The 23656-nt window shown below is 46.1% G+C and overlaps 1 pseudogene; it reads right to left on the bottom strand.

The window, feature by feature from the left end:
• Positions 1 to 2645: 2645 nt before the first annotated feature.
• LOC116968430 lies at positions 2646 to 21653 on the bottom strand (annotated as a pseudogene).
• Between the last annotated feature and the right edge of the window lie 2003 nt (positions 21654 to 23656).

The following is a 23656-nucleotide window of genomic DNA, read 5'->3' as shown; positions in this document are numbered from 1 at the left end:
GTGCCACAAGGCTCAGGGCTGGGACCGCAGCTATTTACAACATACATCAAGGATTCAAACTAACATTAGCAAATTTGCAGATGACAGAAAACTGGATGGCAGTGTGAACTGTAAGGAGGATGCTATGAGAATGCAGGGTGACTTAAACAGGTTGGGGGAGTGGGAATATGCATGGCAGGTGCAGTTTAATGCTGGTAAATGGGAGGTTATCCACTTTGGTAGCAAAAACAGGAAGGAAGATTATTATTATTATTTTTTAAAATATTTTTATTAGAAGTGATGTACAATAATATAAGACATAGATAACATATTATATTTCATGTACAGCTTCTTATTTTAAATTTACTAGGATAAAAGAAGAGTAAGGAAAGCAAGAACTATATAGAGAGAGAATATTATATAGCTCGAAAAAGAAAACAAGGTGATGTGAAATAAGCAAAAAGAAAAGGAATCGAGGAGAGCAAACGAAAAAAGAAAAAAAAGAGTGAAATTGAAAGGGATGTGCCTCCATATCTTTACCAACCCCTCACCCGGTCCTGAAACAGTTAATTTCTAAGGTTGTGTTGCACCACGTGCTTGTAATAAGTCGATAAATGGAGCCCGAATCTTTAAGAATTTGTCGGATTTGCCTGATAGGACGAATCTCATATCTTCAAGGTGTAACATTTCTCACATATTTGAAATTCACATTTTGAGTGTCGGTGTGGGTGCACTTCCCCAGAATTTAAGTATGTATTTTTGCCGTTATTACGCCAGAATTAAGTAGACATTCTTGAAACAAGGTCAGCTAACATCCGTCTTCCGTTGATCCGAAGCTGATCAGTTATGTATTGGGGTTCAATTTTATTTTAAATAATTTTGTGAAAATTCCAAAGATTTCATTCCAAATTTTATGAAGTTTTATGCAGGAGACAAAACAGTGTACTATAGTGGCGTTTTGAGATAAGCATTTATCACAGATGGGAGACATTTTATTCAGGTTTGTTTTCGAGTAATATAATCTATGTAACTTTGTAAATTGAATTATGTCGTGTCTTACATTAATCGAGCATTTATGTACATATAGCAAGTGTTTTCCCATTTGTCTTTCGGAATTGTTATAGATAATTCTTGTTCCCAGTCCCTTCTAATTGCTTCTGTGGATTGTATTTCTGTATTAAAAATGATGTTATACAAATATACAAGGCAGATTATTATCTAAATGATGTCAAGTTGGGGAAACGGGAAGTACAACGGGATCTGGGGATCCTTGTTCATCAGTCAAGGAAGGTAAGCAGGCAGGTATTGCAGGCAGTGACGAAAACGAATGGCATGTTAGTCTTTATGCACTGTATGTGGGGGTTAGTGGGTCCTCCATCGCCCGTCTCCAGATGGTACAGAATGCAGCTGTACGTCTTTTAACTGGCACACGTAAACACGAGGACATTTCGCACATTTTAGCCTCACTCCAATGGTTGCCTATTCAGTTTAGGATCCATTTTAAAATTCCTTTATTTGCTTTAAAATCCCTGAATGGTCTTGCCCCGCCCTACCTATCTGAGCTTCTACACCCTTATACACCCGCCCGCTCTCTCAGGTCAGATAATCAGCTGCTCCTGAGTGGGCCTAAAACTAAGCGGAAGCTCAGAGGGGACCGTGCCTTTGTTGTGTCGGCACCCAAATTATGGAACGATCTGCCTCTCCACATTAAACAGGCCTCTTCTCTGTCTGTTTTTAAATCACTTCTTAAAACCCATCTCTTCTCCGTGGCCTTTGATACCCAGTAAGATGTCGACTTTATTTACTTGATTTAATTTCTTATTTTGATTGCTTTTATTGCGTGGCTATTATTTTTACACATGTTTTATGTCTTTTAATTTATTGTTGTATTTCATATGTAATTTTTGCGCCTTATGTGAGCTGTTATCTTATGTTCTGTTATGTTGTCTGTTTATGATGTCTTGTTTATTCTTCTGTACAGTACTTTGGTCAACATTGGTTGTTTTAAAGTGCTTAACAAATAAAGTTGGATTGGATTGGATTTATAACAAGATGAATCGAATATAGGAGCAAAGAGGTCCTTCTGCAGTTGTACAGGGCACTGGTGAGACCACATCTGGAGTGCTGTGTGCAGTTTTGGTCTCCACATTTGAGCAAGGACATTATTGCTATTGAGGGAGTGCAGCGTAGATTCACAAAGTTAATTCCCGGGATGGAGGGGCTGCCATATCCTGAGAGAATGGAGCGGCTGGGCTTGTACGCTCTGGAGTTTAGAAGGATGAGAGGTCACCTTATTGAAACATATAAGATTATTAAGGGTTTGGACACGCTAGAGGCAGGAAACATGTTCCCGGTGTTGGGGGAGTGCAGAACCAGGGGCCACAGCTTAAGAATACGGGTTAAGCTATGCAGACCGGAGATGAGGAAACACTTTTTCACGCAGAGAGTTGTGGGTCTGTGGAATTCTGTGCCCCAGAGGGCGGTGGAGGCCGGTTCTCTGGATACGTTCAAGAGAAAGCTAGATAGGGCTCTTAAAGATAGCGGAGTCAGGGGATATGGGGAGAAGTCAGGAACAGGATACTGATTGTGGGTGAACAGCCATAATCACAATGAATTGCGGTGCTGGCTCGAAGGGCTGAATGTCCGAATCCTGCACCTATTGTCTATTGATTCGGTGGGCCGAATGGCCTGTTTCCGCGCTGTATCTCCAAACTAAACTAAACTCAGGGCCAATTGTCTAGACGAAGTACAAGATTGCACAAATAACCAACAGGAAGGCAAGGACGTTGAAGAAGAGAGGAATTGGGAGCTCGCTACGCCTTTGCACCAATGTGCGTGTCTTGGTTGGTCGAATAGCACGATCCCACGTGGTCAAGATGGCTTCCCTGGCTTCCCCCCAACTCCTTGGACCAGCTAGGCGATATTGGCAAGGTGTACATGGTCCAAAGAAGACATGGTAGGCAAGTCTTGGATCTCGAAGAGCAAGACTCTTGAGGTTGGGTCTGGCATCTATGAGACAGGCTAATTCGTCAGCGTAAGCGATGTAGTCCATCTGGATGGTGTGGCGTTGGGATTTGACGTATCTAGAACAAAGGCAACGCTCAGCTTGGAGGGTCACCTCTTCCTATAGGAGTCCTCAGGAGATCAGAGACTTAGTGACGTCTACAGATGTGTCGTAGAAATAATCTTATCACATGGACCTCAACATACCCTCTCTCACTCTACTCTCATCTCCACCCCTCTCTTAGTCAGGTCTCTGGCAGCGAGAGAGAGCAAGAGAGAGTAAAAAAGAAAGACGAGAGCGGAGGAAAAGAGAGAGAGAGAGGAAAGAGGAGAAGAGGAGAAAAAGAGAGAATAGGAAAAGAGAGGAGAGAGAAGAGAAAAGAGAAAAAAGAAAAAAGAAAGAGAAGGAAGAGAGAGAGAGAGAGAGAGAGGAGAGAAGACGAGAGAATGAGAGAGAGAGAGAGAGAGAGAGAGAAGAGAGAGAGATGAGAGAGAGAGAGAGAGATAGAGAGAGATGGAGAGAGAAGCGAGAGAGATTTAGACTCTCTGCCTCTCTCTCTGCCTCTCTCTCTCTCTCTCTCTCTCTCTCTCTCTCTCTCTCTCTCTCTCTCTCTCTCTCTCTCTCTCTCTCTCTCTCGCTCTCTCTCTCTCTCTCTCTCTCTCTCTCAATCTTTTTTTCCTGTGTATGACTCCACGACTCTCAGAGATGGATGGATATATAATTCTAAGAATTAAGAATCCCTTTACCTGTTCGACATCTTTTCTTTCTTCTCCATTATGTCCGTGATCATATCGGTTGTCGATGGTAGTTTGACATCCCCTGAAAAATTGGAAAAATATATTAAATAATCAGTCATATTAATGATTTAGTGCTAAAGTGCGTCACGGTGGGTGGCGCAGCGGTAGAGTTGCTGCCCCACAGCGCCAGAGATCCGGGTTCCATCCCGACCACGGGTTCTCTCTGTATGGAGTTTGCACGTTCTCCCTGTGACCTGCGTGGGTTTTCTCTGGTGCTCCAGTTTCCTCCCACACTACAAAGGTGTGTAGATTATTTGGCTTCGGTAAAGATTGTAAATTGTCCCCCAGTGTGTGTAGGATAGTGTTAGTGTGCGGGGATCGCTGGTCGGCACGAACTCGGTGGGCCGAAGGGCCTGGTTCCGCGCTGAATCTCCCGTACAAACACCCGTTTCGTTTGGAGATACAGCGCGGAAACACTATCCTACACACACTGGGGGATTATTTACAATCTTTATCAAAGCCAATTGACGTACACACCTTTGGAGTGTGGGAGGAAACCGGAGGCAGGGAGCATATTCCCGATGTTGGGGGAGTCCAGAACCAAGGGCCACAGTTTAAGAATAAAGGGTCGGCCATTTCGACCGGAGATGAGGAAACACTTTTTCACAGTGAATTGTGAAACTGTGGAATTCTCTGACTCGGCGGTGGACGCCGGTTCTCTGGATTATTTCAAGAGAAAGTTAAATAGAGCTCTTAAAGATAGCGGAGTCAGGGGATATGGGGAGAAGGCAGGAACGGGGTACTGATTGTGCATGATCAGCCATGATTACATTGTCGGCACTGGGCGTGAACTCGCTAGCGTTTAGAAGAACGAGGGGGGTAGTGAATAGTGAAAGGCCTTGATAAGGTCGATGTGGAGAGGATGTTTCCTTTAGTGGGAGAGTCTAGGACCAGAGTTCACAGCCTCAGAATTAAAGGACGTTCCATCAGGAAGGGGACGAGGAGGAATTTCTTTAGCCAGAATGTGGAGAATCTGTCGGATTCATTGTCACAGACGGTGGTGGAGGCCACAAGTCAGTGGATATATTTAAGGCAGAGACAGATGGATTGTTGATCAGTGCGGGTGTCAGGGGTTATGCGGAGAATGCAGGAGAATGGGGTTAGGAGGCCACAAGTCAGTGGATATTGAATCAAGTCTTTGAAGCAGCGACCCCCGCACACTAACACACCCGTAGAGAAATACATCCTACCTTTGAAAACCCTTGTAGCCCAGCGAGCCTGTAGTTCTGATAAGGGCATGATGGCGCCCAGTGGTTGAATGAGGCCAATGATACAAAGAGTTGGGTGGGTGATTGCGGGCGGGAACACGAGCTTGTACAGGTCCACCTGGTTATTTTCCACCTTGACCACGGACTCATCCAGGAACGGGTATGAAAACGTATACCCCGTGGCGAAGACCACAACGTCGATTTCTTCAACTGAGCCATCGTCGAAGATAGCTGTCGTCTCGGTGAAACTCTTGACATTGGGTTTGACCAGAACTCTGCCCGAAATGATGCGGTTTGCAAGATCATCGTTGATCGTCGAGTGTTGACGGAGAATGCTGTGATCACGATCAACAATGTTTAGTTTATAGATACAGCGCGGAAACAGGCCCTTCGGCCCACCCAGTCCGTGCCGACCAGTGATCGCCCGTTCACACACTAGATTAGTTTAGAGATACAGCACGGAAACAGGCCGTTTCCCACCGAGTTCGCGCCAACCAACATGCCCCATCTACACTAGTCACACCTGCTGTCCGGGTTTTGCTCATATCCCTCCAAACTTGTCCTATCCATGTCCCTGTCCAAGTCTCCTCATAGTCCCTGCCTCAACTACCTCCTCCGGCAGCTCGTTCCATAGACTTAACACTCTGTTACACAATCGCTCGATGTGTCAATGGCTCTATGATCCAATAGACAACAGACAATAGACAATAGGTGCAGGAAGGGGCCATTCAATGTGATCATGGCTGATCATCCACAATCAGTACCCGGTTCCTGCCTACTCATCATATCCGCTGACTCCGTTATCTTTAAAAGTATCCAGAGAACCGGCCTCCGCCGCCCTCCGAGGCAGATAATTCCACAGACGCACAACTCTCAGTGTGAAAAAGTGTTTCCTCATCTCCATTCTAAATGGCTTACTCCTTATTCTTAAACTGTGGTCCCTGCTTCTAGACTCCCCCGACATCGGGAACATTTCCTGCCTCTAGCGTGTCCAAACCCTTAATAATCTTATATATCTCAAAGTGATCTCCTCTCATCCTTCTAAACTCCAGAGTGTACAAGCTCAGCCGTTCCTTTCTCTCAGCACATGACAGTCCCGCCATCCCGGGAATTGACCTTGTAAACCTACGCTGCACTCCCTCAATATCAAGAATGTCCTTCCTCAAATTAGGGGACCAAAACTGCACACAATACTCCAGGTGTGGTCTCACTAGGGCTATGTACAACTGCAGAAGGACCTCTTTGCTCCTATACTCCTATACATTTTCTGCCACAGAGTGTAGTTGAGGCCAGTTCATTGGCTATATTTAAGAGGGAGTTAGATGTAGCCTTTGTGGCTAAATGGATCAGGGGGTATGGAGAGAAAACAGGTACAGGATACTTAGTTGGATGATCAACCATGATCATTTTGAATGGCGGTGCAGGCTCGAAGGCCCGAATGGCCTACTCCTGCACCTATTTTCTATGTTTCTGTGTTTCTATACCCCACTCCTCTTGGTATGAAAGCCAACAGGCGAAAACTGCACACAATACTCCAGGTGTGGGCTCATTAGGGCCATGTACAACTGCAGTAGGACCTCCTTGCTCCGATACTCAACTCCTCTTGTTATGAGATGTAATGGATGTATGATCATTTCCCGATTAAGTTCTCACCTGTGGCCTGGTTGGAGCCCATAGTTGATATGGTTAAATCTCTTGTTAAATGATCGCTCAAAGAACCATTGCATGATGGGCTGTGGTATGAGATCCTTCAGCAATTGGAACGAACGTCGACTAAAAACCATGTCACATGGGTATCCTTGACTCCCAACTCTGTTCAACACCCAGGACCCTCTCCTAGTGCTCAGAAAAACATGGAAGCAAAATGAATGATATGTGGACAGGTACAACGTGCAGGAGTAACTCAGCTGGTCAGGCAGCATCTCTGTGGAGAACGTGGACAGGTACAAAGTGCTGGAGTAACTCAGTGGGTCAGGCAGCATCTTTGGAGAACGTGGACAGGTACAAGGAGCTGGAGTAACTCCGCGGGTCAGGCTGCATCTTTGGAGAACAAGTATAGGTGACGTTTCGTGTCGAGACAGGAAACATAGATACATAGAAAATAGATGCACAAGTAGGCTATTTGGCCCTTCGAGTCAGCGCCGCAATTCAATAAAATCATGGCTGAGCATCCGCAATCAGTTCCCCGTTCCTGCTTCCGGCATAGACAAATGGTCGGGAACCTTCTTCAGATCAAGTAAAGACACAAAGTGCTGGAGTAACTCAGGAGGCCAGACATCCATGTTCTCCAGAGATGCTGTCTGAGTTACTCCAGCATCTTGAACATATCTTAGGACACAGAATTAGTTTAGAGATACAGTGCGGAAACAAGCCCTTCAGCCCACCCAGTCCGTGCCGTCCAGCGATCGCCCGTTCATACACTAGTTTAATTTAGAGATACAGCGTGGAAACAGGCCCTTCGGCCCACCGAGTCCGTGCCGACCGGGAGCTGTCTGTGTGGAGTTTGCAAGTTCTCCCTGTGACTTCAAGGGTTTTCTCTGGGTTTCTCCGATTTCATCCCACGTCCCAAAGAAGTGCGGGTTAGGAGGTTAATTGGCCTTCTATAAAACTGCCCCTGAGTATGTATTGAGTGGAAGAGAAAGCGCGATAAAATTGAAGCAGTGTGTGTACGGGCGATCGCTGGTCGGCTAGCACGGACTGGGTGAGCCGAAGTGCCATTTTTCGCTCTGTATCTCCGAACTAAACTAACTGAGACAATTCACAAGAATTTGTTTTCCAAGTACAAGGACCCAATTGTGTTTGCAATCAGGTAAACATTGCTCATTAACTTGCAACATATAACATTATCTCAAATATTGACTCTGGTACAAACATTGAAATCTCTGATGGAAATACAGAGATAGATAGATTGTTGATCAGTGCGGGTGTCAGGGGTTATGGGGAGAAGGCAGGAGAATGGGGTTAGGAGATATGAGAATTGGGTTAGGAGATAGATCAGCCATTATTGAATGGCGGAGTAGACTCGATGGGCCGAATGGCCGAATTCTGATCCAATCTCCTATGACTTTATGACCCGCTGAGTTACTCCAGCACTTTGTCTAGGCCGGAAGCAGGAACGGGGTACTGATTGTGAATGGTCAGCCAAGATCATATTGAATGGCGGTGCTGACTTGAAGGGCCGAATGGTCTACTTGTGCACCTATTTTCTATGTGTCTATGTTTCTATGTTTCCTCTCTGCCAACCGATTTTCTATTCATGTCAGTACTCTTCTCCCAGTACATGTGCTCTAATCTTGCAAGCTGTAACGGTCCTGCCATCCCGGGAATTAACCTGGTGAACCTACGCTGCACTTCCTCAATAGCATGAATGTCCTTCCCCAAATTAGGGGACCAAAACTGCACACAATACTCCAGGTGTGGTCTCACCAGGGTCCTGATGTTCTAGATGTTTGGGGAGTCCAGAACCAAGGGCCACACACAGTTTAAGAATAAGAGGGCGGTCGTTTAGGACTAAGATTAGGAGACACTTTTCCAATCGGAGAGTTGTGAATCTGTGGCCATTTAGGAATGAGATGAGGATAAACTTTTCCACCCAGAGAGTTGTGAATCTGTGGCTATTTAGGACTGAGATGAGGATACACCTTTCCACCCAGAGAGTTGTGAATCTGTGGGATTATCTGCCACAGAATGCAGTGGAGGCCAATTCACTGGATGCTTTCAAGAGAGAGTTAGATTTAGCTCTTGGGGCTAACGGGATCAAGGGATATGTGAAGAAGGCAAGAACGGGGTATTGATTGTGGATGATGAGCCATGATCACAGTTGGCTGGAAGGGCCGAATGGCCGACTCCTGCACCTATTGTCTATGTTTCGATGGTTCGATGCATGGGTACCTTTAACTAGGCCGTATCCCTCATTTTGTTACGCACCTGTTTTGCAGTTTTGCTGATTTCGACGGAAATATTCGCTCCAGAATTCCCGATCCCAATCACAACGACACTTTCCTTCAAATAATTGAGGATCCTTGTATTCCTTGCTGTGGATATATCGGCCTTTTAAAGATGTTATGCCTGGAATCATCCGAGAACATTGAGAACATCAGTGGTTGAGTCACAGTTGGATAAAGTGTGGAAACAGGCCCTTCAGCCCCTACCGGCCAACCTACGCTGGGCTCCCTCAATAGCAAGAATGTCCTTCCTCAAATTAGGAGACCAAAACTGCACACAATACTCCAGGTGTGGTTTCACTAGAGCTCTGTACAACTGCAGAAGGACCTCTTTGCACCTATACTTAACTCATCTTGTTATGAAGGCCAACATGCAAAAACTGCACACAATACTCCAGGTGCGGTCTCATCAGGGCCCTGTACAACTGCATAATGACTTATTTGCGCCTATCCTCAACTCCTCTTGATATGAAGGACAACATGTCATTCGCTTTCTTCACTGCCTGCTGTACCTGCATGCTTACTTTCAGTGACTGATGAACAAGGACCCCCAGATCCCGTAGTACTACCACTTCTCCCAACTTGACACCATTTAGATAATAATCTGCCTTGCTGGTTTGGCCACCAAAGTGGATAATCTCACATTTATTCACATACAACTGCATCCGCCATGCATCTGCCCACTCACACAACCTGTGTAATCGGACACCTTGGTATCATTACATTTTACAAACCTACAAATCTGTAGATGTTTGGAGTGTGGGGGAAAACCGGAGTTATGGACACGCCAAAATGAGTTCAGGATTTAACAAAGCGAATGGCATGTTGGTCTTAATAACAACAGCAGTTGAGTATAGGAGCAAAGAGGCCCTTCTGCAGTTGTACATGGGCCTAGTGAGACCACATCCAGAGTATCGTGTGCAGTATTGATCTCCAAATCTTTGGTCTCAATTCTTGCTGTTGATGCTTTTAAGAGCGAGTTAGACGGAGCTCTTGAAGATTGTGGTGTCAGGGTATATGGGGAGAAGGCAGGGACGGGGTACTGATTGTGGATGTTCAGCCATGATCACAGTGGCATATTCCTGCGCCTATGATCTATTGAACAGTTGCAATTTGGTTCAGGGTGGTGAGTGTATGGAACGAGCTGCCAGAGGATGTAGTTGAGGCTGGGGCTATCATAACACTTGGACAGATACATGCATAGGACAGGTTTGGAGGGATATGAGCCAAACAGCAGGTGGGACTAGTGTAGATAGGGCATGTTGGCCCGTGACGCCAAGTTGGGCCAAAGGGCTTGTTTTCACACTTTATGTGTATTTGGCTCAATAGCTTTATTGGCATCTGACATCAATGAGGAAATATTTGTACGTGTTAATGCTTGAGATAATGTTATATTTTGCAAGATAATGAGCAATGTTTACCTGAATAAATATTTACCTGATTGCAAACAGAATTGGGGCCTTGTACTTGGAAAACCAACTCTTGTGAAATGTCACAGTTAGTTTAGTTCAGAGTTGCAGACCGGAAACAGGCCCTTCGGCCCACCATGTCCGTGCCGACCAGCGATCGCCCGTTCACACACTAGTTTAATTTAGAGATACAGCGCGGAAACAGTCGAAGCCTGCCACAACCTCTCACTGTAGCTCAGGCCCCTTGAGTCCCGGCAACATCCTCGTAAATCTTTCCTGAACCATTTCTAGTTTGACGACATCTTTCCTGTAACACGGTGCCCAGAACTGAACATAATATTCTAAATGAGATCTCACCAACAGCGTGCAACTGCAACGTGACCTCCCAACTTCTAGACTCAATACTCTGGCTGATGAAGGCCAAAATGCCCAAAGCCTTGGTGACCACCTTATCTACCTGTGACTGAAACTTCAAGGATCCATGCACCTGTACTCCTAGATCCCTCTGCTCTACAACACTACCCAGAGGTCTACCAATCACCGTGTAGGTCCTGCCCTTGTTAGACGTCCCAAAATGCAACATCTCACACTTCTCTGTACTAAATGTCATTTATTCCATGTCCTCTGATGCTCGATTCCTCTACTCTGGGCAAGAGACCGAGACAGAGACAGAGACAGAGACAGAGACAGAGACAGAGACAGAGACAGAGACAGAGACAGAGACAGAGACAGAGACACACACACACACACACACACACACACACACACACACACACACACACACACACACACACACACACACACACACACACACACACACACACACACACACACATACAACACACACAACACAAACACACACACACAACACACACAAACACACCAACATACACCACCCACCACCACACAAACGACAAACACACAACATCAACACACACCACACACACAAAAACACAAACATACACAACAAACAACAAACAACAAACACACCACCACAACACACAGACACGCACACCAACACACAACAAACACACACACCAAATACACAACAAACACACAAAACACAAAAACACACACAAAACAACACACACACACACACACACAACACACACATACAAACACACACCACACACACACACACACATCCACGCACACCAACACACACACACCACACACACACCACATACACATACACATACACACACACACACATATACACACACACACCACCCACACACACACACACACCACACACACACACGTACACACCACACACACACACACACCACACACACACACACAGCACACACACACTCACACCACACACACCGCGCACACAGCACACACAGCACACACACCCACACACACATCAGACACACACACACTCACACCACACACACCGCGCACACAGCACACACAGCACACACACCCACACACACATCAGACACACACACACACACCACACACACACACACAAACCACATAACACACGCACGCACACACACACACACACACACACACACACACACACACACACACACACACACACACACACACACACACACACACACACACACACACACACACACACACACACACACATATACACACACACCCATACAAACACACCACACACACACAAAGACACACACACCCACACGCAGACACACACCACACACACACTCACACCACACGCACTCCACGCATACACACTCACACCGCACACACTACACACTCACACACACACCACACACTCGCACAAATCACACACACAATCACACACACCCACTCACACACACTCACACACATTCTCTTTCACACACATACACCACACACTTACACCCACAAACACACCACACACTCACACACACCAAACATTCTCACACAAACACAGCACACACCACACACACACTTACACACTCACACAAAGACAGCACACACACACACACACGCACGGACGCACACACGCACGCACGCACGCACACACACACACACACACACACACAAACACGCACGCACGCATGCTCTCTCTGACACACACACACACACACACATATGATGAAAGAATGTGTCGACTGGGCCTTTATTCACTGGAAAGATGAGAGGGGATCTTAGAGAAACATATAACATTCTTAAGGGATTGGACAGGCTAGAGGCAGGAAACATGTTCCCCATGTTGGGGGAGTCCAGAACCAGGAGCCACACAGTTTATGATTATGGGATCGACCTTTTAGTTCTGAGATGAGGAGGAACCTTTCCACCCAGAGGGTTGTGAATCTGTGGGATTCTCTACCACGGAAGGCAGTGGAGGCCAATTCACCGGATGTTTTCAAGAGAGAGTTATGCCCCTGTCCCACTTAGGAAACCTGAACGGAAACCTCTGGATACTTTGTGCCCCACCGAAGGTTTCCGTGCGGTTCCCGGAGGTTGCAGGTGGTTGCCGGAAGTTGCAGGTAGTGGAAGCAGCTAGGGAGACTGACAAAAACCACCGGGAACCTCAGGGAACCGCACGGAAACCTTGGGTGGGGCACAACGTTTCCAAAGGTTTCCTTTCAGGTTTCCGAAGTGGGACAGGGGAATTAGATTTAGCTCTTAGGTCTAACAGAAACACTGGTTATGGGGAGAAAGCAGGAAGGGGGTATTGATTGTGGATGATCAGCCATCATAATATGGAATGGCTCGAAAGGCCGAATGGCCTACTCCTGCACAAAATGCTGCATCTCTGATGAACGTGGACAAGTACAAAGTGCTGGAGTAACTCAGCGGGCCAGGCAGCATCTCTGTGGAGAACGTGGACAGGTACAAAGTGCTGGAGTAACTCAAAGGGTCAGACAGCATCTCTGGAGAGACGTTTCGGGTGGAGACACTTCTTGTATGTGCGCATATATATAACACACACACACGTACACAGACCACACATATGATTTTTAAACTCGATCTACACATACCTTCAGGCGAATGTATTTCATTAGATTGAAGTTCTCAGCGTAAGCCCTGAAGTAACGAAAGATTTTTGAATTGTGCATGAAGTTGGGATAATCATCAGGAATCGGGAAATCGCTGAAACACATCATCTCTTTGGAGGTATTTATGATCAACGTCTTATAAATACCTGGATGCTCGTTGGAGGAGTTCTCCTGATCAAAGGATTCACAGAGTCAGAGTGATACATCACGGAAACATGCCCTTCGACCCAACTTGCCCATACCGGCCAACATGTCCCATCTACACTAGTCCCACCTGCTCGATTTTGGCCCATATCCCTCCAAACATGCCCTATCCATGTACCTGTCCAAGTGTTCTGATTGTCCTCGCCTCAACTACCTACTCCGACAGCTCATTCCACACACCCACCACACTCTGCCATGTATCTGCCCACTCCCCACTCCCCCAACCTGTCCAGGTCACCCTGCATTCTCATAGCACCATCCTCACAGTTCACACTGCTACCCAGCTTTGTGTCGCCTGCAAATTTGCTAATGTTACTTTGAATCCCTTCATCCAATTCATTGATGTATATTGTAAATAGCTGCGGTTCCAGCACCGAGCCTTGCGGCACTCCACTAGTCACTGCCTGCCATTCTGAAAGAGACCCCTTATTCCCTATTCTTTGTTTCCTGTCTGCCAACCAATTCTCTATCCATGTCAGCACTACCCCCAGGTCAGTGGTGTAATATATTTAAGGCAGAGATAGATAAATTGTTGATTAGTGCGGATGTCAGGGGTTATGAGGAGAAGGCAGGATAATGGGGTTAGGAGGGAGAGATAGATCAGCCATGATTGAATGGCGGAGTGGACTTGCCCGGTGGCAGAGGGAATGAGAGGGTGTGACCGGGGTAGAGTTTGGATCTTGTTTTAGCTGCTGGCCTTGCGGAGGCAGGCGTAGTTACCTGGTAGTTCCAAAGTCCACCAATATCGTTGCTCCTTTCAAAGCAGGTCGGCTGTAAGCCTTGATCAAGGCAACACTTTACAGATGGTAATCCACTCGCTCCGGCCCCAATAATCGCAATGCGCTTTGTATTCTTCATCTATGGAACCGAAGATTCAATATCGTTACAGCAGCTTCGAGTCATAGAGTGATGCAGTGTGGAAACAGGCCCTTCAGCCAACGCCAGCCAACATGCCCCATCTATACTGGTCCCAGAGTCACGAAAACAGGCCCTTCGGCCCAACTTACCCACAGCGGCCAACATGCCCTATCTACACTAGGCATAGAGTGATACAGTGTGGAAACAGACCCTTCGGCCCAACAGCCACACCGGGCAACATGCCCCATCTACACTAGTCTTGAGTGAGTATGTTATTGCTTTAATGTGTATAAATATCTGAGATTTCGCATATAGCGTGAGGTGTGGAAATTTGTGAATGAATGTCACAGGAAGAGGATGTGGAGTGAGTTTAAGACGTACTTGTTTGTGGAACCGGTTCTGGGTGAACTAATCCTATAATTCAGATGAAATAGGATGTCATTGAATGAGCTCGCTTATTTACCTGATAAATCTTTGTGGAGTCTCATGTGTTTTAAAATAGACAATAGACATTAGACGCAGGAGGAGGCCATTCAGCCCTTCGAGCCAGCACCACCATTCAATGTGATCACGGCTGATCATCCACAATCAGTACCCCGTTCTTGCCTTCTCCCCATATCCCCTGACTCCGCTATTTTTAAGAGCCCTATCTAGCACTCTTCTGAAAGCATCCAGATAACCTGCCTCCACCTCCCTATGAGGCAGAGAATTCCACAGATTCACAACTTTGTGAGAAAAAGTGTTTCCTCGTGTCCGTTCAATAGGCTTAACCCTTGTTCTTAAACTGTGTGGCCCCTGGTTCTGGACTCCCCAAACATCGGGAACGTATTTCCTGCCACTTTTAATAAGGGAGGGAATAACGGCAATAGAGAGGAAGGATATTGCGTTGAAGGATCAGGATAGTGAAACAGCTTGGGTACAGATAGAGAATAACAAGGGGAAAAAAACACTAGTGGGTGTAATTTATAGACCTCCAAATAGCTGTGACGCTGTTAGTCAGAACATAAATCTGCAAATAGTTGACGCATGTAAAAAGGGAACTGCTGTAATCATGGGGGACTTCAATTTTCATATTAATTGGGCAAACCAAACTGGGCAGGGTAGACTAGAGGAAGAGTTTATAGAATGTATTAGAGACGGGTTCCTAGAACAGTATGTCACAGAACCGACAAGGGGGGAGGCAATCTTGGATCTGGTCCTGTGTAATGAAGCAGGATTGATTAAAAATGTCATAGTTAGGGACTCGTTGGGAACAAGTGACCACAATATGGTCGAATTCCATATTCAAATAGAAGGGGAGCAGGTTGAAACTCAGGCTAGGGTGCTTAGTCTAAATAAGGGGGATTATGAAGGTATGAGGACTGAGCTGATCAAAGTTGACTGGGATAGCAGACTCAAGAATAAGACGGTACATGAGCAGTGGTGTACGTTTAAGGATCTACTGTATAACCTTCAAGAAAAATGTATTCCTATGAAGAAAAAAAGGGGTAAGGGTAAGAACAGTCAGCCATGACTCAGTAAAACTATAAAGGATAGTATTCGGCTGAAGGCAAGGGCATATAAGGTAGCCAGAGATAGTGGGAGGGTAGAGGATTGGGAAGCATTTAAAGGTCAGCAAAGAATAACTAAGAGATTAATTAAGACGGGGAAAATAGACTATGAAAGGAATTTAGCGAACAACATAAAAACTAATAGTAAGAGTTTTTATAGCTATATAAGAAGAAAAAGGGTGGCTAAGGTGAACGTTGGTCCATTGGAGGGTGAGACTGGAGAGTTGTTGGTGGGGAACATGGAAATGGCAAAGGCATTAAACGAGTATTTTGTATCAGTCTTCACTATAGAAGACACAAAAAATATTCCAACGCTGGATAAACAGGGGGCGGTAGGAATGGAGGAGCTAAATACTATTAAGATCACCAAGGAGGTGGTATTAGGGAAATTAATGAGACTGAAGGAGGATAAATCCCCTGGGCCTGATGGATTACATACAAGGGTCTTGAGGGAGATAGCGGTGGGGATTGTGGATGCATTGGTGATAATTTTCCAAAACTCCCTGGAGGCAGGAACGGTCCCAGTGGATTGGAAAATGGCCAATGTAACACCTATATTTAAAAAAGGAAGTAGACAGAAGGCGGGTAACTATAGACCGGTTAGTCTAACATCGGTGGTGGGTAAAATGTTAGAGACAATTATTAAAGAAACACTAACGGGGCACTTGGATAAACATGACTTCATCGGACAGAACCAGCATGGTTTTGTGAAGGTGAAATTCTGTTTAACGAATCTGCTCGAATTCTTTGAGGAAGTAACAACCCGGGTGGATAAAGGGGAACCGGTGGATGTGGTATACTTGGACTTCCAAAAGGCTTTTGACAAGGTGCCACATAAGAGACTATTGCTAAAAATAAAAAATTATGGGATTGGGGGTAATATATTAGCATGGGTAGAGGATTGGCTGACAAATAGGAAGCAGAGAGTGGGGATAAATGGTTCATACTCGGGATGGCAACCGGTAACTAGCGGGGTTCCGCAAGGGTCGGTGCTGGGACCCCAGTTGTTCACAATTTATATAAATGATTTGGAGGAGGGAACCAAGTGTAATATATCAAAATTTGCGGACGATACAAAAATGGGAGGAAAAGTTGGGGATGAGGAGGATAGGAAGAGTCTGCAAATGGATATAGATAAGCTAGGTGAGTGGGCAACAACTTGGCAGATGTAATTTAATACTAATAAATGTGAAGTCATTCACTTTGGGAAAAAAAATGATAGGGCAAGTTATTTTCTAAATGAGGAGGAGCTGCGTTGTAATGCAACGCAAAGGGATCTAGGGGTATTAGTACATGAATCACTAAAGGTCAGTATGCAGGTGCAGCAAGCAATCAGGAAGGCTAATGGAGTTTTGGCCTTTATTGCTAGGGGGATTGAGTATAAAAACACGGAGGTCTTGCTGCAGCTGTACACAGTATTAGTGAGACCACATTTGGAATACTGTGTACAGTTCTGGGGTCCATACTTAAGGAAGGATGTACTAGCCCTGGAGGCAGTGCAGCGAAGGTTTACAAGATTGATTCCTGCAATGAGGGGATTGACATATGAGGAAAGGTTAAGTAAGCTGGAGCTCTACTCTTTGGAGTTTAGGAGAATGAGAGGCGATCTCATTGAAACATATAAGATCGTGAGGGGCCTTGATCGGGTGAATGCACCGAGGATGTTCCCAATGATCGGGGAAACTAGAACTAGGGGACATAGTTGCAGAATAAGGGGGGGCTCTTTTAAAACTGAGATGAGGAAGAACTTCTTCACCAAGAGGGTGGTTAATTTATGGAATTCACTGCCCCAGGGAGCAGTGGAAGCAGAAACGTTAAATATGTTTAAGTCTAGAATAGATGGTTTTTTTAGCTGCCGAGGGGATAAGGGGCTACGGGGAGAGGGCAGGGATATGGACCTAGGTATGGTTAGTATAGTAAGACCTGAGTGATCTCCTGGACAAGTGTCGATCGCCTGGATTGGGGTCGGAGAGGAATTTCCCGGATTTTTTTTCCCGAATTGGACCTGGGTTTTTATCCGGTTTTTTGCCTCCCCCAGGAGATCACGCGGTTCTTGGGGTGGAGAGGGGTGATAGCGGTATGAAGGGGAGGGTAGTGTCTTGTGTTCTGTGTCTTGTGTCTACTGTTTGTGGGTAAGTGTGTCTGTTTAGTGTTCAGCCATGAGCGAATGGCGGTGCGGGCTCGACGGACCTGGTGGTCTACTCTCGCACCTACTTTCTATGTTTCTATGTTTCTAGCGTGTCTAAACCCTTAACAATCTTATATGTATCAATAAGATATCCACTCATCCTTCTAAACTCCAGAGTGTACAGGCCCAGCCGCTCCATTCTCTCAGCATATGACAGTCCCGCCAACCTGCGAATTAACCTGGTGAAGCTACGTTGGGCTCCCGCAATAGCAAGAATGTCCTTCCTCAAATTTGGAGACCAAAGCTGCACACAATACACCAGGTGTGGTCTCATTAGGGTCCTGTACAACTGCAGAAGGACATCTTTGCTCCTGTACTCAACTCATCTTGTTATGAAGGTCAACAAGCCAAAATTGCCCACAATACTATAGGTGTGGTCTCATCAGGGCCCTAAAAGTTCGTGTCTCTTTAAGAAGTTGGTGTTGTACGGGCGTTGAGCCTGGGACAAACACATTTTCTTTTCCTTTGCTCTTTGAAAATGCATTAGCTATCTATGTGGAAATTAACTGTGTATTCCCTGACTTATCGACATTGATTAAACAGCGGATGTAGCTCAACAAAGAGACTGTTCATTTTATTCGCCACAAAACTTAACATTAGGATTGGTGACCTTGCAATAGAAACATAGACATAGAAATTAGGTGCAGGAGTAGGCCATTCGGCCCTTCGAGCCTGCACCGCCATTCAATATGATCATGGCTGATCATCCAACTCAGTATCCCGTACCTGCCTTATCTCCATACCCTATGATCCCCTTAGCCACAAGGGCCACATCTAACTCCCTCTTAAATATAGCCAATGAACTGGCCTCGATTACCTCTGTGTCAGAGTGTTCCAGAGATTCACCACTCTCTGTGTGAAAAAGGTTCTTCTCATCTCGGTTTTAAAGGATTTCCCCCTTATCCTTAAGCTGTGACCCCTTGTCCTGGACTTCCCCAACATCGGGAGCATTCTTCCTGCATCTAGCCTGTCGAATCCCTTAAGAATTTTATAAGTTTCTATAAGATCCCCTCGCAATCTCCTAAATTCTAGAGAGTATAAACCAAGTCTATCCAGTCTTCCTTCATAAGACAGTCCTGACATCCCAGGAATCAGTCTGGTGAACATTCTCTGCATTCCCTCTATGGCAATAATGTCCTTCCTCAGATTTGGAGACCAAAACTGTACGCAATACTCCAGGTGTGGTCTCACCAAGACCCTGTACAACTGCAGTAGTACCTCCCTGCTCCTATACTCAAATCCTTTTTGCTATGAAAGCTAACATACCATTCGCTTTCTTCACTGCCTGCTGCACCTGCATGCCTACTTTCAATGACTGGTGTACCATGACACCCAGGTCTCGCTGCATCTCCCCTTTTCCTAGTCGGCCACCATTTAGATACTAGTCTGCTGTCCTGTTTTTGCCACCAAAATGGATAACCTCACATTTATTGTCGGTATTTTAAGTTTGATTTATTCGTATTTCTTACGTTTGAATTGAATTCAAGAGAGATCTGGATTGCACTGGCCACGTGAAATTCAGACTGAGGTGTTGGATGGGAATTGGGAATACTTTTTAAATTGTTTTTCTTTATAATGACATATTTAAAGGTTCTGCAGTTGCATAGGGCTCTGGTGAGACCACATCTGGAGTACTGTGTACAGTTTTGGTCTCCTAATTTGAGGAAGGACATCCTTGTGATTGAGGCCGTGCAGCGTAGGTTCACGAGATTGATCCCTGGGATGGCGGGACTGTCATATGAGGGAAGATTGAAAAGACTAGGCTTGTATTCACTGGAGTTTATAAGGATGAGGGGGAATCTTATAGAAACATATAAAATTATAAAAGGACTGGACAAGCTGGATGCAGGAAAAAAGTTCCCCATGTTGGGCGAGTCCAGAACCAGGGGCCACAGTCTGAGAATAAAGGGGATGTCATTTAAGACTAAGGTGAGAAAACACTTTTCACCCAGAGAGTTGTGAATTTGTGGAATTCCCTGCCACAGAGGGAAGTGGAGGCCAAGTCACTGGATGGATTTAAGAGAGAGTTAAAGCCCTGTCCCACGATGCGAGTTCATTCCAAGAGCTCTCCCGAGTTTGCCCTGATTCGAACTCGGAGATTTACGGTAATGGACATGTTGAAAAATCTTCACGAGTCTTCCCGTGCTTACCTGCCGTTATCGAGTATTATGAGCCGCGAAGAGACATCCCCGAGCTCCGACGTACCCGCTAAGTTCATTCTCCGTGCTTACTACGAGTTAAATGGGAGGGGAGGCGAGAAGGAGAGGAGAGCGAGAGAGAGGGAGAGAGAGAGAGAGAGAGAGAGAGGGAGAGAGAGAGAGAGAGAGAGAGAGAGGGGGAGAGAGGGAGAGAGGGAGAGAGAGAGGGAGAGAGAGAGAGAGGAGAGAGAAAGAGATAGAGAGAGCTGAGAGAGAAGAGAGAGAGACAGAGAGAGAGAGGAGAGAGAGGAGATAGAGAGAGAGAGGGGAGAGAGAGAGAGAGAGAGAAGGAGAAAATAGAGAGATAGAGAGAGAGAGAGAGAAAGAGAGAGGGAGAGGGAGAAGAAGGAGAAAATAGAGAGAGGGAGAGAAGGAGAGGAGAGAGAGGCAGAGATAAGAGCGAGAAGAGAAGACCGCTCTCTCTCTCTCTCTCTCTCTCTCTCTCTCTCCCTCTCTCTCTGTGTCTCTCTCTCAGTGTCTCTCTGTCTCTCTCTATCTCTCTCTGTCTCTCTCTCTCTCTCTCTCTCTCTCTCTCTCTCTCTCTCTCTCTCTCTCTCTCTCTCTCTCTGTGTGTCTCTCTCTCTCTCTGTCTCTCTCTATATCTCTCCCTCTGTCTCTCTCTCTCTCTCGCTCTCTCTCTCTCTCTCTCTCTCTGACTCTCTGTCTCTCTCTCCCCCTCCCTCTCTGTCTCTTTAACTATGTTTATCTCTGTCTCCCTCTCTCTCTCTCTCACTGTCTCTATATCTGTCTCTCTCTCTCTCTGTCCCTCTCTCTATGTCTCTGTCTCTCTCTCACGGTTTCTCTCTGTCTCTCTCTTCCTGTCTCTCACTTTATTTTCCCCTCTGTCTTTGTCTCTCGCTATCTCTCCCTCTCTGTTTCTCTCGCTATCTCTCTCTGTCATTTCTCTCTCTGTCTCTCCGTTTCCATCTCGCTCTGTCTCTCTCTCTGTCTCTCTCTTGTTCTCTCTCTCTTTCTCTCTCTATATATATCTCTCTCTCTCACACTCAGTCTGTCTCTGTCTCTCTCTGTCTCCGTCTCCGTACCCTCTCCACCTCTGTTTCTCTGTTTCTCTCTTTCTCTCTCTGATTTGCTCACTCTCTCAACACAAACATACTCACGCTCACACACCTGCACCTGCAGTTCCTTCCTACATAAACTAAACTGGTGTGTGGACGGGCGATCGCTGGTCAGCACGGACTCGGTGGGCCGAAGGAAGGGCCTGTTTCCGCGCTGTATCTCTAAATTAAACTCACCACAGATATATTAAAAATGCAGCTTACGTTTTCGTGGTTTTGCTCCTCAGTTGTGTCGGGTTTTCACGTCCGAAGTTCAACTTAACTGTTGTGTTCTGTCTAAATAGTTACACTAAGCAAAATTTGGAATGTAATTTGTAAGTGTTAACTTAGCACCACAAATTAGTGACTCATCAACGTTTCTCCCCTATTTTGAGATAGAATTATTAATTATTCAGTTCCTATTGAATGTTAAACTTACGTTAATGTTCGTCAGTCCTAGCAGCAGAATTAGGCCATTCGGCCCATCGAGTCCACTCCGCCATTCACTCACGGCTGCTCTAAGTCTCCCTCCTAACCCCATTCTCCTGCCTTCTCCCCATAAACAATGACACCCGCACTAATCAACAATCTATCTGTCTCTGCCTTAAACATATCCACTGACGTGGCCTCCACCGCCGTCTGTGGCAACGAATCCCACAGATTCACCACCCTCTGGCTAAAGAAATTCCTCCTCGTCCTTTAATTCTGAGGCTGTGCCCTCTGGTCCTAGACTCTCCCACTGGTGGAAACATTCTCTCTAAATCCACTCCATACAGGCCTTTCACTATTCGGTGAAGTCTCAATGAGGTGCCCCCCACCCCCCTCCCCCAATCTTCTAAACTCCAGCGAGTACAGGCCCAGCGCCGACAAATGCTCATCGTACGTTAGTTAACGCACTCATTTCTGTGATCATTTTGATTCTTTAGTTTAGAGATAGAGCACGGAAACAGGCCCTTCGGTCCACCGAGTGTGCCGATCAGCGATCCCCGCACACTAATACTATCACCCACACACACACACACACACACACACACACACACACACACACACACACGCACGCACGCACGCACGCACGCACGCACGCACGCACGCACGCACGCACGCACGCACGCACACACACACACACACACACACACACACACACACACACACACACACACACACACACACACACTTTAGTGGCTAAAGGGATCAGGGGGTATGGAGAGAAGGCAGGTACAGGATACTGAGTTGGATGATCAGCCATGATCATATAGAATTTTGAAAATTGAGGGGGGATCTTATAGAAACTTACAACATTTTAAGGGGTTTGACAGGCTGGATGCAGGAAGATTGTTCCCGATGTTGGGGAAGTGCAGAACAAGGTGTCACAGTTTAAGGATTCCCCCCACAAACCAAAGACGTACAGGTTTCTAGGTTAATTGGCTTCAGCAAAATTGTAAATTGTGTGTGTGTAGATTAGTGTCAGTGTGCGGGGATCACTGGTCGGCACGGACTCGGTGGGAAAGGGCCTGTTTCCACGCTCTATGTCTAAAATAGTGTGTGAACGGGCGATCGCTGGTCGGCACGGACTCGGTGGGCTGAAGGGCCTGTTTCCGCGCTGTATGTCTAAACTAAACTTAAACCCAAATTATAATTATTTTCCGTTTCAGAGGAGGCATCGAAGCGGAGTAAGAAGGATTAGCGGGAAGTGTGGAAAAGCAGTTTGGAGGAGAGGGGGAATATATTTACACCCACAGATCGCAGAGAAAAGATTCAGAGGTCATCCACTTTTCTGATTGTACATTGCGTCAACCTGGTTTTCTGGCTAGGGATTCGGGACTGGGAACACTCGCACGGAGAACGCAGAGTGTGTCGGAAAGGGATTTTCCTCTCGGCAATATTCGCTGCTTGGATGTGCTACTGAAAGTAAGCATGCAAGTAGGTACAACAGGCAATGAAGAAACCTCATGGCAAGGTGGCCTTGATTGTGAAAGGAGTGGAGTTTAGGTGAAGAGGAATCGAATATAGGAGCAAAGATGTCCTTCTGCAGTTGTACTAGTGAGACCACACATGGAGTATTGTGTTCAGCTTTGGTCTATTGTCCTTCATAACAAGATGAGCTGAGTATCGGAGCAAATAGGTCCTTCTGCAGTTGTACAGGGCCCTAGTGAGACCATACCTGGAGAATGTGTGCAGTTTTGGTCCCCTAATTTGAGGAAGGACATTCTTGCTATTGAGGGAGCCCAGCGTAGTTTCACCAGGTTAATTCCCAGACTGTCATATGTTGAGAGAATGGAGCGGATGGGTTTCTATA

Source organism: Amblyraja radiata, chromosome 45 (assembly GCF_010909765.2).
Source record: "Amblyraja radiata isolate CabotCenter1 chromosome 45, sAmbRad1.1.pri, whole genome shotgun sequence".
Taxonomy (NCBI): Eukaryota; Metazoa; Chordata; class Chondrichthyes; order Rajiformes; family Rajidae; genus Amblyraja; species Amblyraja radiata.
This window is presented reverse-complemented; position numbering and strand designations above follow the sequence as displayed.